Source organism: Carica papaya, chromosome 6 (genome assembly GCF_054855325.1).
Source record: "Carica papaya isolate Zhongbai chromosome 6, ASM5485532v1, whole genome shotgun sequence".
Taxonomy (NCBI): domain Eukaryota; kingdom Viridiplantae; phylum Streptophyta; class Magnoliopsida; order Brassicales; family Caricaceae; genus Carica; species Carica papaya.
Genome location: NC_142314.1, coordinates 29744319 through 29758739, shown reverse-complemented (window position 1 = coordinate 29758739; position 14421 = coordinate 29744319). Strand labels below are relative to the sequence as shown.

General features: G+C 35.8%; 1 long non-coding RNA gene across 1 annotated transcript; it reads right to left on the bottom strand.

Moving 5' to 3' along the window:
* Positions 1 to 4536: 4536 nt before the first annotated feature.
* Positions 4537 to 5305, bottom strand: LOC148253490 (uncharacterized). Its single transcript, XR_015821848.1, has 3 exons — positions 5143 to 5305; positions 4877 to 4947; positions 4537 to 4635 (listed from the first exon to the last, which is right to left on the bottom strand). It is a non-coding gene; the product is annotated as an uncharacterized LOC148253490 (long non-coding RNA).
* Between the last annotated feature and the right edge of the window lie 9116 nt (positions 5306 to 14421).

Below are 14421 nucleotides of genomic sequence, written 5' to 3'. Positions count from 1 at the left end.
CATGTCCCAAAAGATCCCAAATTAGACCCAGGACCCTTTCGGCCAATATCGCAATTCCGGCACGGCGGCTCCGTCGTGCTCCAGCGACAAACGACGGCGATTCACCTCGGGTTGGCCGTTTTTGGCCGTTTCCGGTCGAATTCGGCCACACTTGCATCGGTCCCTACGATAAAACAACCCTAGGGCCCTCGTGGGGCCAAAAAATTACGAAAAATCGAAGCTTATCGACGGCGGTGCTCTCGAGTGCGGCGGCTTTCCGGCTATGTTCGTGTTTTGGTGATTTGGCTCCGATCAACCTGTAGAGAAAAGAATAGTGATCATGGTGATATAAAAATTGTATCAAACGGAGGCCAGGAAGGGCCTCATCGGAGGCAAAAATCGAGGAGGGGCACGGCGGCGCTGCTGGATTTCGGCCGTGTTTTCCGACCGTTTGGCCAGGATTTTAGCTCTGATTTGGCCACAGGGGAACTCAGCGTGGAAAAACGAGCTGGGGGTATGAAATTTACCTCGATCGGCGGTCGAAAAACTCCCCGGTGCGGCAGCGGGTGGCGGCGGCCGGCTCCTCCGGCATCTGGTTCGTCTTCTCCAGCGAGGGCAGGCGGCTAGGGTTTTTGTGGTCAAGTGTGGGGGTTCTATTTATACCCTTTTGCCTTTTGATCACAGCCGTCCATTTTGATTAAATCTGGGCCGTCCTGCGCGATTGAATCTGGGTCGTCCGTGCGCACACTTAATCTGGGCCGTCCGTGCACGCGGGGACGCATCTGGGTCGTCCGATCGCGCGCACGCGGATCACCCACGTGGCCCGTTCCCGGGTCGACGTGGTCTTGCCACGCGGCAAGTCCTGGTTGGACAGGGCTCCTGACTGGGCCGCTGACATGGCTGCTGACGTGGCGCTGACGGGGCACAATTTTTCTAAATTACGTTTTGACCTCCGGTTTTCGATTTTCTTTTCAAAAATACCCCCATAATCCTAATTTTCACCCATTTTTCTCAAAATCAATTTCAATTAAATCCAAATAATATTTTTACTCAATTTTATCATTATTATTATTTTTATTCTTATTAAATTAAATTAAATGAATCAATTAAAATTCAAAAATTATAAAATAAACTAAATAAAATAAATTCAAAAATTAATTAAAAATAATAATAATAAATGACAAAATTAATGGGTGTTACATGTATGGTCCATTAATTTCAATTATTTTTATTTGGCAATAAATTTGAATAATTAACTTAATTGAATTAATAATATAATTAAATAAATTTTATTTATTAATTCTCTTAAATGTATGAACCATGGTTATATGAGATTTGCTCTAAAAAATATCAAAATGAATTCTTAAGATATATTTCTATTGTATTGAGAGACCTGAGTATAGAGAATGTTAAATTTAATAACATTCACCATGATCCACTAATATTTAAGTTAAGCCAAAAGATATGACTACTGATATTTCAATCAATTATGTTAAAAAAACATTCCTCTATATTTTACAACTATGGATATGATGCTATATATCATACTAAAAGTGATTAACCACAACTAAATATTCACACGACTATGAAATTTGAATCATACTCAATGAATAGTATGGCTAAAGTATATTGAAGTAACATTAACCTTTTATTCTCAAATGTAATTCATTCAATGTAAGTCCATAATAGTTGAACAAAATCAAAAGAATAATTTCTGCACTGCTATTGGGTTTATATTTTTCTTTGGCACGTAATTTAACTCAATGCAAGAATATAATTATTCGAGTCAATTTAGTAAATTTTTTCTTAGCAACAACACCTGTCCAAATACTACGATATCTATTATATTAATGTTTAATGAGTTTAATTACTTTTTTATGGATGAATAATATGTGCTAGTTTCTTCAAATCAATGGTATCCAAGTCATAATAATTCTTTTACTATAAAATTTTATTAATTGTGCTTAAGTCTAATAGTTATAATCTCATTACAATCTTATTTGTTCTTACCATTTTAATGAATATTTATCATGAAATACTTGCAATAATTTGATAAAACATAATAATTTGTCCTTTATGAATGAAATTAATCATTATGATATCTTTGAAAATAAATTATAATAGTATATTCCTAACATGTTTTATGTAATTGCTTGTTGGACATATTATTACTAACAACCTCTTACTTGCTTTAAAGTTAATCATTCTTATTTCTCATATCGTTTCTCTAAATTATAATTAAACTGTTGTCAACATATTGTTCCAGTTAGTGGATCTACTATATTACTCTTTCTGTTAGTTGTTGCCATATTTATCTTTCTGTTTCTATAATTTCTTTGATGAGATGATATATGTACAATAAACTTAACTTGGCTTCTTAGATTATGTAATGATTCTATTGTTGTTGTAGCAAAGGTTAATTAGGTCAAAAGATTTGGGACCATCTCAAGTCAAGTGATGAACTCATGTATATTGCTTTCATTTTTGCTTTACATGTAGTAATGTACTCGATTTTAGTTGTCAAATCAATAATGTTCTCTTATTTGGAACTCTCATAACTTATTGTTTATATTTGACTCAGAAACTAGAATTTATTATCTCTAACTTTGAGATTTCTTGATAAATAATGAAATATTCTTCATTTTTTTTAATATATTTAATGATATTTCTTGTTGTCGGTAATGACTCTCAAAAAGTTGGCTTGAAATCAACTTGTCACACTAAAAGCTTATGAGACATCTAGCCTTGTACATAGTACAAAATATATGATAGAACTTATTAATGAAGTATAAAAAATTCTTTCTACGTGTTTTCTCTTCTTCTAAGTCTTACGGAACATGTTTTAGAGAGATATATTCCATGAGGCATGGGTAATAACTCTCTCTTAGAATTTTTCATGTTGAACCTCTTTAAACATCATCTTTACATTTAGTTTAGGTCAAGTCTAATAACTTATGAATATTATTTCTGGAGATCCTAATCTACAAAATAAAAAGCTTTTCAATTTTCATTCATAGAGAATTTTTTTACAATTATTATTTAACTAATTGGAGCATTTTTACGTTATTCCTTAGGAGTATAATATTATCAACATACACACTTAAAAATACCACAATGCTTCAACTAACCCCTTTTAGTCTAAACATGGTTCACCTCATTTTTGTAAAAGTCGAACTCTTTATTTGTTTTATTAAAATGTAATTCCAATTGTATGAAGCTTGCCTAAGTCCATAAATGAGCTTTGCAACTTACATATCTTATGAGGCTCAATAACATATCCAAACCCTTCATGTTATGTCATATAGATAGGGATGAGCATGAGGCAGATACGTCAATCATCATAATCACACCTGTAGCAGCCCCGAAAATTTAAAATGGAATTTATATTCAAAAATATCAAATGCAGAAGCGAGATCAAAATCTCAGTTAACATCCCTTACACGAAAACCAAAAACGTGCTCAAAATATAAAAGATTAAACTAACAAAAAAAGGAAACTCGAAAGTAAAGCTATGAGTATGACTATGGAGTCTCTAGGCATCCCCTTCGTCGTCCTCCTGCGGAATGGGCTCGGGAACCATATCTTCCTGATCTGAAATGATTAAATAAGGAATGAGCTACACTAGCCCAGTAAGGACATCACGATATCTCACCGTCACGGAGGTAAAGGTGGGTAGAAAACACAAAAGACCAATGGAGCATGATTTACGACAAATCCTTTTATTAATAATAAAACATTTACCATCCACTTATCTCGGTGGAATTTATAAAACAATATACGAAAGCAATAACATTATCATAATCATGGAATCATATAAACTGTAAAACATAACACTTATCACGCCTTTTGTAATTCAATCATTATACAACATATCTTTTCCTCATTTACCAGCCTACTAGTATCCGTGGGGGTCCATTGGGGTCCCGCTACCCGTTAACCTTTAACATTCGTCATTGGATTCCAGGGCCGTCCCCATACCCCGTCCGGTATGGGCGCCAAAACCATAAACCTCAATACCCCATCCGGTATGAGGGTGAAACGGGCCGTCCCCATACCCCGTCCGGTATGGGCGCCAAAACACATAAGATCTCCATACCCCGTCCGGTATGGGAGACCACAATCCCGGTAGGGTTCCCTACGGACCCGGTCCGTCCACCATCTCCCAGGATATCTAGTTAGGCTGAACAAATTATACAATTTCCATTTACATAATCTTTCATTCTCCTTTTCTCTCAGTCAGCATTATCAATCACATACAAACAAGCAAAACGATAATTTATGCCAAACAGACAACATACAGCATCAATATCCCGGTCATTCAATCCATAATCAATAAAACAGTAAAATATGCACACAAAACTATAAAATGAAAACATCGAACCTCATGCTGCATTTAAAACTGTAAAACAGGCCAAATAACAGTTAACCGACAAACACACTAGACTCGGGCTCCATTAGCGACCTTAAGCAATTTCACACATTCGTTAATTCATGAAATACCGTTTTATCATTTATTGAATTTTAAAACCGTGATAGGAAATAGTGTGGGGGGTCCTTACTCGTTTCGGGGTCCGAACACGGCTTCACAGTGCGCTTGCAGGCTGTCCCTAATTTTTCCTGAATTTTCCTCGGGGAACTGAAACGCACTACTGGTACCTGCACGTGTTCCAAAAAATCCCAAATTAGGCCCAGGGCCCCTTTCGGCCCAAATCGCAACTCCGGCACGACGGCTCCGCCGTGCTCCGGCGACGGCACCGCCGCTGGCAACGGCGATTCGCCTCGGGTTGGCTATTTTCGGTCGTTTCCGGCCGAATTCGGCCACACTCGCATCGGTCCCTGCGAGAAAACAACCCTAGGGCCCTCGGGGGGCCAAAAATCACGGAAAAACGGAGCTTACCGGCGGCGGCGCTCTCGGGTGCGGCGGCTCTCCGGCGAGGTTCGTGTTTTGGTGATTCGGCTCCGGTCAACCTGTAGAGAAAAGAGTGGTGATCACGGTGATATAAAATTTGCATCAAACGGAGGCCGGGAAGGGCCTCATCGGAGGCAAAAACCGGGAAGAGCGCGGCGGCGCCGCTGGGCTTCGGCCGTTTAGCCGGGATTTTGGCTCTGATTTGGCCACAGGAGGAATCAGCGTGGAAAAACGAGTCGGGGTACGAAATTTACCTCGATCGGCGGTCGGAAGTTCCTCCGGTGCGGCGGCGGGTGGCGGCGGCCGGCTTCTGGTTCGTCTTCTCCGGCGAGCGGCAGGCGGCTAGGGTTTGTGGTCTGGTGTTGGGGTTCTATTTATAACCCCTTGCCTTTTGATCTCAGCCGTCCATTTTGTTTTAATCTGGGCCATCCGTTTTTGATTAAATCTGGGTCGTCCGTGCGTTTAAATCTGGGTCGTCCGATCGCACGCTTGATCTGGGCCGTCCGATCGCGCCCACGCGGATCGCCAACGTGGCCCTTTTTGGAACGACGTAGTCTTGCCACGTGGCAGGTCCCGGTTGGCCGGGACTGCTGACCGGGCCTGCTGACGTGGCTGTCGATGTGGCTTTTTTTTTCGGCCCCTTTCCGGGCGCTACAACACCGTTAAAAAATCTATGCATAGTAAACTTTTACATTATTTCTAAAGCCTTATACTTGTTATAATTTAGTTTTTAATATTTTTCTCATTACAATTTGATTCATAATTTTTTTATTTCAAATGTTAAGTTTACTTTTATTTTTTATCAGAAAAGATAAAAATAGTTAGATCATATTTGTATATTTTGAAAAATAATTTAGAATGACTCTAATTAATTAATTAATTAATTAAACAATAATTTATTATTATTAGTAATAAATTGCATTAATAATTAATTTACTGTTATTAATTTATTAATTTAATTAATAATCAATATTTTTTAAGAATGAAAACATGATATAATTATTAAAAATGGAATGAAATTAAATGTTTGAAACAAATCTTCTCAAGGGCATTAGAGTTTATTGGAAACAATTTCCCCCAAGAAAATTAAGGGTTTTCAAGGTAAAAACAAAAAGATAAATATTTCATTAAAAAATAGCCTTGAGACATTATCTAATTCCACACTACAGAGAAATCATTCTCTTGTTGTTGTTTTTTGCTTTGGGTGATCGAAATCTTTTTATTGTGCTTTAAATTAGAGAATAGGTAATGATCTAAAAGTTAATTCGATAGAGCTTCATTGGGTTGTTGCTAAATGTTTTTTAGTCTCTTTTATAAGAAAAAAATAATTTCTAAATTTTTAAGGTCATAGAAATTATTTTACTATCTTTCAAGTGTTTAAGGCTTTTTTGTTCCTTCTCACATTGCCATTCTAAGCTTATTCCATTATTGTTTTTCTTGAATAATTATTTCTCTTTTATTTTTATAGTTTTATTATGTCTTTTCTTAGAATTATCATTCTAAATTTTTAGCGGCGTTTTCTTCACTTTCAATTATTTTTCTCTTTATTTTTCTTTCAATTAATGTTACACATATAGACATACTTTATGTCTTTAACTTTGCTTGTTGCTTGATCAAGTTCTCTCTTAGTGAAACAAAGTATATCACCGGTACTTGTCTTTAAATCTTTAACATAACTCGAGCCTCTATTGTTGTGAATAACCAATTTTATTCGACTTTTAAAGTTAACTTTTATCCCAGATGAAGTAATAATTATTGACTATTTTCTTCTCCAAAATTGTGCATGTAAAAATTTATGTTTGCAATTTGGCTCAACTTTTGCAGGATTCATAAGTTTTATATAAAACATTTGAAACACAACAAAACAAAGAGCAAAAGAATAGTTGTGTACTTGAGCATGTGGTGATGAATGAACACTCTTATCTCCTTGGATTCTACTTCTCATTTTACTTAAAGAAACCAATAAAGTTCCATAAAGACATTACCTTCCAATGTTAGACTACTTTTGGACATTCTTATGCGCTTAATATTTCATTAACTATATCAGTGCATTGTCAAAAACTTTGTAGGCTTAATCCATATACAATAATTAAAGGATCTTCTAAAGTTGTATTGGGTGCTTCATGTGCTCAACATTGGTAGATATTTTCATCTATATTCTTAATTTGTAGTATTTTCTTCATCCTTCCATACTCATTGTTACTAATGCCTTATCAACAATTTTAAGTCGATCTAGTGTTCTTTTTCCTTTCATGCTTCCTCCTCCCCCAAAGCTTTCTCTACTCTTTTTTGACTTCATGCCTCCTTCTCCCCTTAAGCTTTCTCTACTCTTCTTTGATTTCATGCTTCCTTCTCCCCTGAAGCTTTCTCCACTCTTCTTTGAATTCGTACTTCCATTAATTCATTAAAGATCTTTATATAATGACCTTTAGCTAAAATAATGTTTTATCTCTATATTGACTCTTAGTCATTTAATCTTTCACCTGCTCTATTGGCTTTCTTAGTCATTCTTGATTCTTTTCTACATATTCAAATATTTTCAATGTATCCTTTGAGTCCATGGTTTGGATTTTTTCTTTTTTAATCTTGCATTGTCAGAAAATGAAATAACCTTCCCTTTTTATTTTCAGCAGAGTACCCGTTGAGGTGGCAAATATAGCTACTAACCTCTTACTCTAATTTTATGGAGTGCGACGAATGGAATAACCATTGACTCTAAATCAAGATGGAACTAGAATGCCAAATAAAATAGAGAATAAGTGAGCAAAGTAAATATAAAGTAAAAATGACTTAGACACCTATTAATTAGGGTTTATAAAAATGTTTATAGCCAAGTTTATATGAACCTATGATATCCGATAATATAAACTTACAAAAAAGATAAGTAAATATGTACACATGTACCTATGAAAAGGGTGGCGAGGGGAATAGATACATCCAAAGTAAAAACAAAAGTAAATGTGAAAAAATCTAATTTTTGTAGACTCCTTTCCAAAACTAATTGTAGCGCTTATGCTCCCTCTAGTTCTTTATTCTCATGAAAAATCTCAAAAGAGGTTAAAGCACAACAAAGAGGATAATCAAAAGAAGGATAAAACAACATCAATCAATGCAAACAAAGATATTAGTGACATCAATCAACAAAAACAAAGAGATTAGTGACATTCATTTTCTCTCTTAAGCAAACAAGCCGAAGTATGTACAACTTAAGCACAAAGAGAGACACACATTATATCTATTTCTCTAGTGAAATTCAAGTTAAATGAATGAAACAAATATTAACCAACTTGAAATTGTTCATCAAAAGCTAAACAGATCATAAAATAATAAGAAATATTCTAAATTTGTAGTTGTAACGAGATTGGAAAGGAATTTCCTATATAAATAAAAGACTCCATGCACTTCATTTAACTCTCTTCACTCAAGAAAGGTTGGTTTTGTTCACTCCCGTACAAGAAAATAATCTAAAATGCATGATAAACATACACCAAAAAATTATTTCAAAAATGAAACAAAGTCAGAGAAATATCAATGAGCATAAAGTAATGTCCAACTAAATCACTAGAACCAAAACAAGCATGAAAATAGCATGCATTCGATGAGGAGGGAAACTATATACATATGCTTACACTTGTGTGCAAATATTCATACATATACATATACATATTGTAATATCTAGCTGGTGCCGAACTAGGTAAATATATATATATATATATATAACTAATTATAAATTAAAAGAAAATATAAAAAAAAAACGGAGGATAGTCTAGAGGTACACGCCTCTGGCCTCTGGGAGAAGAAAAAAGAAAAAATAAAATAAAACATTTGGAGAATATATATATATATTTATATGTGTAGATATATAGATATAATTAAACAAAAGAAAGAAGAAAGAAAAAAAAAGAACCCAACTCTGGGAGTTATATATGTGTATATATATATAATTAATTAACATAAAAAGAAAGAAAGAAGAAAAAACATGTAGAGAAGAGAGCGTCGAGCGGCTTGAAGAGAGAGGGAGGACTGAGAGAGGAAGGTCACAGCCGAGAGAGGGAACCGACGGAGATTTAGAGAGGAGGTGGGTCTCGTCCCGTTGCGCGACACCGCAGTCGAGAGAGTAAGAAAGAGGAGGAGGGTTATGCGGGTTGTGCGACGCGTTGACGCACGATTGGAAGAAGAAGGAAAAGAAGAAGAGAGAGAAAAATAATGGTCGGGTAGAGACAGAAAGGGAGGAGAGAGCGAGGAGAGAGAAAGATGCGATTGTGAGAGGACAAAAAGGATCTAGTGGTGTCGACGACCTAGAAAGATAAGTCACGTGGTGTTGCGCGACGCCGTGACCGAAGGAGATAGAAAGAGGGGAGAGAGAGAGAGAGAGAAAAAGAAGAAGAAGAAGAAGAAAAATAAAAAGAAGAAGAAGAAAGGAAAAACAAAGAAGAAAAAATAAAAATAAAAAGAGAAGAGAAGCTGCGGGAAAGGAGGAAGAAGAGAGAAAAAAAGGAAAAAAAGAAGAAAAAAAAGTAAAAAAAAAGGGAAAAAAAGAAAAAAATGAAAGAAAAGAAAAGAAAAAATGAGAAAAAATAAGAAAAAAAAATGGAGGAATAAAAAATGAAAGTGTGGCAACCAAATCTAATGTTAGTGCGCTACATGTAGCAACGTGCGCTGATTCCATTGGTATTATCAGTAACATGCGTGTGATGGCGTGTGGTGACGTTGGCTATCAGGATCGTGTGTCTCAAGATAAAATCTATTCCTCATTTCGCATAATATAATTTTTAAAATTATTTATAATTTAATATATGTGTTTTCTATTATAAATTAGAAACATTAACCAAACAATATTCGAATTTCTGAGAGTACCGTAAACTGAGTTAGAAAGGATTTTCAAAATTTTTTTCAATCATACCATAGGTAAGAATTATGTGTATTCCGTACGGAGACATAAATTATATTTTTAAGTAAATATGTATATATATAGTGCATTATGTGTGAATGTTTAAATGTATATGTAATCTAATATGAATATAATTAGTATGTCTAATTTATATTTGTTTGTATTTATATAATGTATATTATCTATGTTGTTACGTATCTGTGTGTATTTATATAGATAATATATGAATTGATAATAACAGAATTGATAAGAATAAATGTGTGAATATATATATATATATATATATATGGTATGTTGTGTGTATACGTGTTTAAGTTTGAACTTATGTGTATGTATAGGTAGAGATTGTGTGTGTATAAATATAAATATATATTATGTGTGAGACATGTAGCGATGGTACATGTTTATATTATAATATATATGTGTGTGTATTAATATGTATGTACATATATTATGCATGTTAAATGTATAACTAGTGTGTGTACGTGTGAAATTTGGGTACACTGCAATTGTAACATCCAAACCTTTATTTATTATTTTTATTGAAATTTTATGTGATTTTATCTTATTTTAATAATTTATTCATAATGGTGTAATTTAATTTAATTTAAATGAAATAAAAATAATAATAATGATAAAAATGTTTAAAATTATTTTTTGGATTTAATTGAAAATAATTTTGAAAAAAAAAAGGTGAAAATTTAGATTCTGTAGGTGTTTTTGAAAAGAAAATCGAAAATCGAGGGTCAAAACACAATTTAAAAAGTTGTACCACGTCAGCAGCCCCAGCCAACCAGGATATGCCGCGTGGCAAGGACGCTGACGCGGGAGGCCACGCGGGACAGAGCCACGTGGGCGATCCGCGTGCACGCGATCGAACGGTTCAGATCTCACGCATGCGGATGGCCCAGATTGAATCACGCACGGACGGCCCAGATCGCATCGCGATGGACGGTCCATATTTATTCCCATTTTAATCGTGATCGAACGGCACAGATTAAATCGTGATTGACGGCTGAGATTAAAAGGGGAAGGTTATAAATAACCTCACCCACACCCAACCTCAAACCCTAGTTGCCAGTACCCTTGCCGGAGAAGAAAACTCAATCGCCGGAAGAGCCGGCCGCCGCCGCCCGCCGCCGCACCGAAGGATTTTCCGACTGCCAAACGAGGTAAATTTTCTCCTCTTGGCTCATTTTTCGATGCTAAATCTGCCTATGGCTAAATCGGAGCCAAACCACCGGCCAATCGGCTGAAAAATATCATCAAAGTCCAGCGGCGCCGCCACGGCTTCCCTCGATTTTTACCTCCGATGAGGCCCTTCCCGGTTCCCGTTCGATGTAATTTTTACACCACTGTGATCACCGTCCTTTTCTCTACAGGTTGACATGAGCAAAACATCAAATCGCAACTCGCGTCGGAGAAGTCGCCGCACCCCAGAGTTCTGTCGCTGGTAAGTCTCAGTTTTTCGTGATTTTTTGGCCCACCGAGGGCCCTAGGATTTTTTTATCGCAGGAACCAATGCAAGTTTGGCCGAATTCAGGCGAAAACGGCCAACCCGAGGCGAATCGCCGCCGCGGGAGGCGGTGCCTTTCGCCGAATTAGCCGAGTAGGCCCTGGGTCTGATTTTGATTTTTTTCGGGACACGTGTAGGTATCGGAAGTGTGTTTCAGTTCTCGAAAAAAAATTCAGTGAATCTAGGGACTGCCCGTAACCACAGTGTAAAGCCGATTTCAGACTCCGAAATAAGTAAAGATTTCTCACACTATTTCCTATCACGGTATTAAAGCTCAATAAATAATAAAACGACATTTCATGAATTAATACATGTGCATAATTAATTAAGGTTACTAATGGAGTCCGAATCTGATATATTTTTTAGTAAGTTGTTGTTCGATCTATTTTACAGTTTTAAATGCAGTATGGTATTTGATGTGTTTATTCTATGGTTTCATATGTATGAATCACAGTTTCGTTTATTATGGTTTGAATTATTGTGAACCCATTGTTGTCTTGTTTGGTGTTCATTACTGGTTTACGTGTTTATGTTTGATTAGATAAGTGAGACCAAGAAAAAATAGAAAAATGTATGTGAATTGATAAATGGATGATGTCAACAACCTAACTAGATATCCTGGGAGATGGTGGACAGACCGGGTCCGTAGAAAACCCTACTGGAAACGTGGTCTCTCATATCGAACGGGGTATGGAGACCTTATGTGTTTTGGCGCTCATACCGGACGGGGTATGGGGACAGCCCGTTTCACCCTCATACCGGACGGGGTATTAAGGTTTATGATTTTTGGCGCCCATACCGGACGGGGTATGGGGACGGCCCTGAATCAAGTTATCAATGTGAATGGTTCACGTATAGCGGGAACCCCTATGGATCACCATGGATACTAGTAGGCTAATAAAAGAGGAAAATTTGTTGTCTGGATTGAAATACAAAGGTATGATATGTGTTATGTTATAAAGTGTGTATGATTTCATGATATTATAATGCTATTATTTTTTTATGTTATTTTCATGAAGCTCACCAAGGTAAGTGGACAGTAAAGGGTTTTATTATTGATAAATAAGTTTGTTATAAATTATGCTCCATTGGTCGTTTTTGTTTTCTACCAACCTTTACTTCTGTGACAGTGAAATAGTGTGATGTCTTTACTGAACTAGTGTAGCTTATTCTTCATTTAACCATTTCATATCAGGAGGATTTAGTTTCCGAACCCGTCTCGCAGGAAGATGGCGAGTAGACGTCTAAGGATTTCATAGTTTTATTTATAGCATTCATTACTAGTATTTACCTTAATTAGTTTATTCTTTCATACGTTGAATACATTTTTGGTTATTATGTAAGGGATGTTAATCAGAATTTTTATTTCGCTTCCGCACTTAGAACTTTTTAATACATACATTTCATTTTTATTTTCGGGGTCGTTACAGCAATTATTGTGTGATCTGGTGCGGATGTACAGTATACTGTACTTGTTGTGTGATCTGGTACAGTTGCGCAAAAAATTTGAACATCTTGTGCTTGCTGTATGAACTGGTATAGGATGATTCAGAAAGTGGTTTGAAATATATGGCTCTGATGTGCGTGATGATATCGTGTGTTTTAGGTATGTGTGTTTGTATTTTATTATGCATAGAAATTGAGATCTTAGGTATGCAATAAATGAATTAGAAATGAGAGATATTTGGAAAGAGCATGGAGTGTAAGGATCCTACATACCTACTCGTTTAAGCTGAATCGAGAAGAAGATGATGCGTATGTGACCGAAGTTCAACGAGTATGGTGAACCTGCACATGAATAGTATTTGAAACCTATTCCAAACATTGATAGGTATTTGTGAGTCGGTCACCTAGCAAATGTAACTGTTGTCGCCAAGGTAAGTGGACAGTAAAAGGTTTTATTATTGATAAATAAGTTTGTTATAAATTATGCTCCATTGGTCGTTTTTGTTTTCTACCAACCTTTACTTCTGTGACAGTGAAATAGTGTGATGTCTTTACTGAACTAGTGTAGCTCATTCTTCATTTAACCATTTCATATCAGGAGGATTTAGTTTCCGAACCCGTCCCGCAGGAAGATGGCGAGTAGACGTCTAAGGATTTCATAGTTTTATTTATAGCATTCATTACTAGTATTTACCTTAGTTAGTTTATTCTTTCATACGTTGAATACATTTTTGGTTATTATGTAAGGGATGTTAATCAGAATTTTTATTTCGCTTCCGCACTTAGAACTTTTTAATACATACATTTCATTTTTATTTTCGGGGTCGTTACAGTAATTATTGTGTGATATGGTGCGGATGTACAGTATACTGTACTTGTTGTGTGATCTGGTACAGTTGCGCAAAAAATTTGAACATCTTGTGCTTGCTGTATGAACTGGTATAGGATGATTCAGAAAGTGGTTTGAAATATATGGCTCTGATGTGCGTGATGATATCGTGTGTTTTAGGTATGTGTGTTTGTATTTTATTATGCATAGAAATTGAGATCTTAGGTATGCAATAAATGAATTAGAAATGAGAGATATTTGGAAAGAGCATGGAGTGTAAGGATCCTACATACCTACTCGTTTAAGCTGAATCGAGAAGAAGATGATGCGTATGTGACCGAAGTTCAACGAGTATGGTGAACCTGCACATGAATAGTATTTGAAACCTATTCCAAACATTGATAGGTATTTGTGAGTCGGTCACCTAGCAAATGTAACTGTTATCGCCAATGGGAGATTGTGTGTCCTATCTATGCGATGGGAGGATCTTTTTTTGCCTCTCCTTGATGACAATATAAACGTGATCGCGCGATAAAACCTTAAATGTGATATTTCAATTGTATTGTGATATTTAGAGTGTATGTGTAATATCTGAGTGGATATGTGATATTCGAGTAGAGAAGTATTACGAAGAAAGAATGTGAATTTTCTTTATAAATCCGAGTTGAGTGATATGTGTATTTGAGTAAATCTATTTTGGTTTGAGAACTCTGTGACTCCATAAGCATGATTTGAAAGGAAAACAAAAATTAGATCAGAAGAGTGAGAATTAAAATATGTCTTGTGTGATGATTTGTTTTGTTGTGCATTTCAATTATGATACTTGTTTGATATTTTTCTTACAACAAATA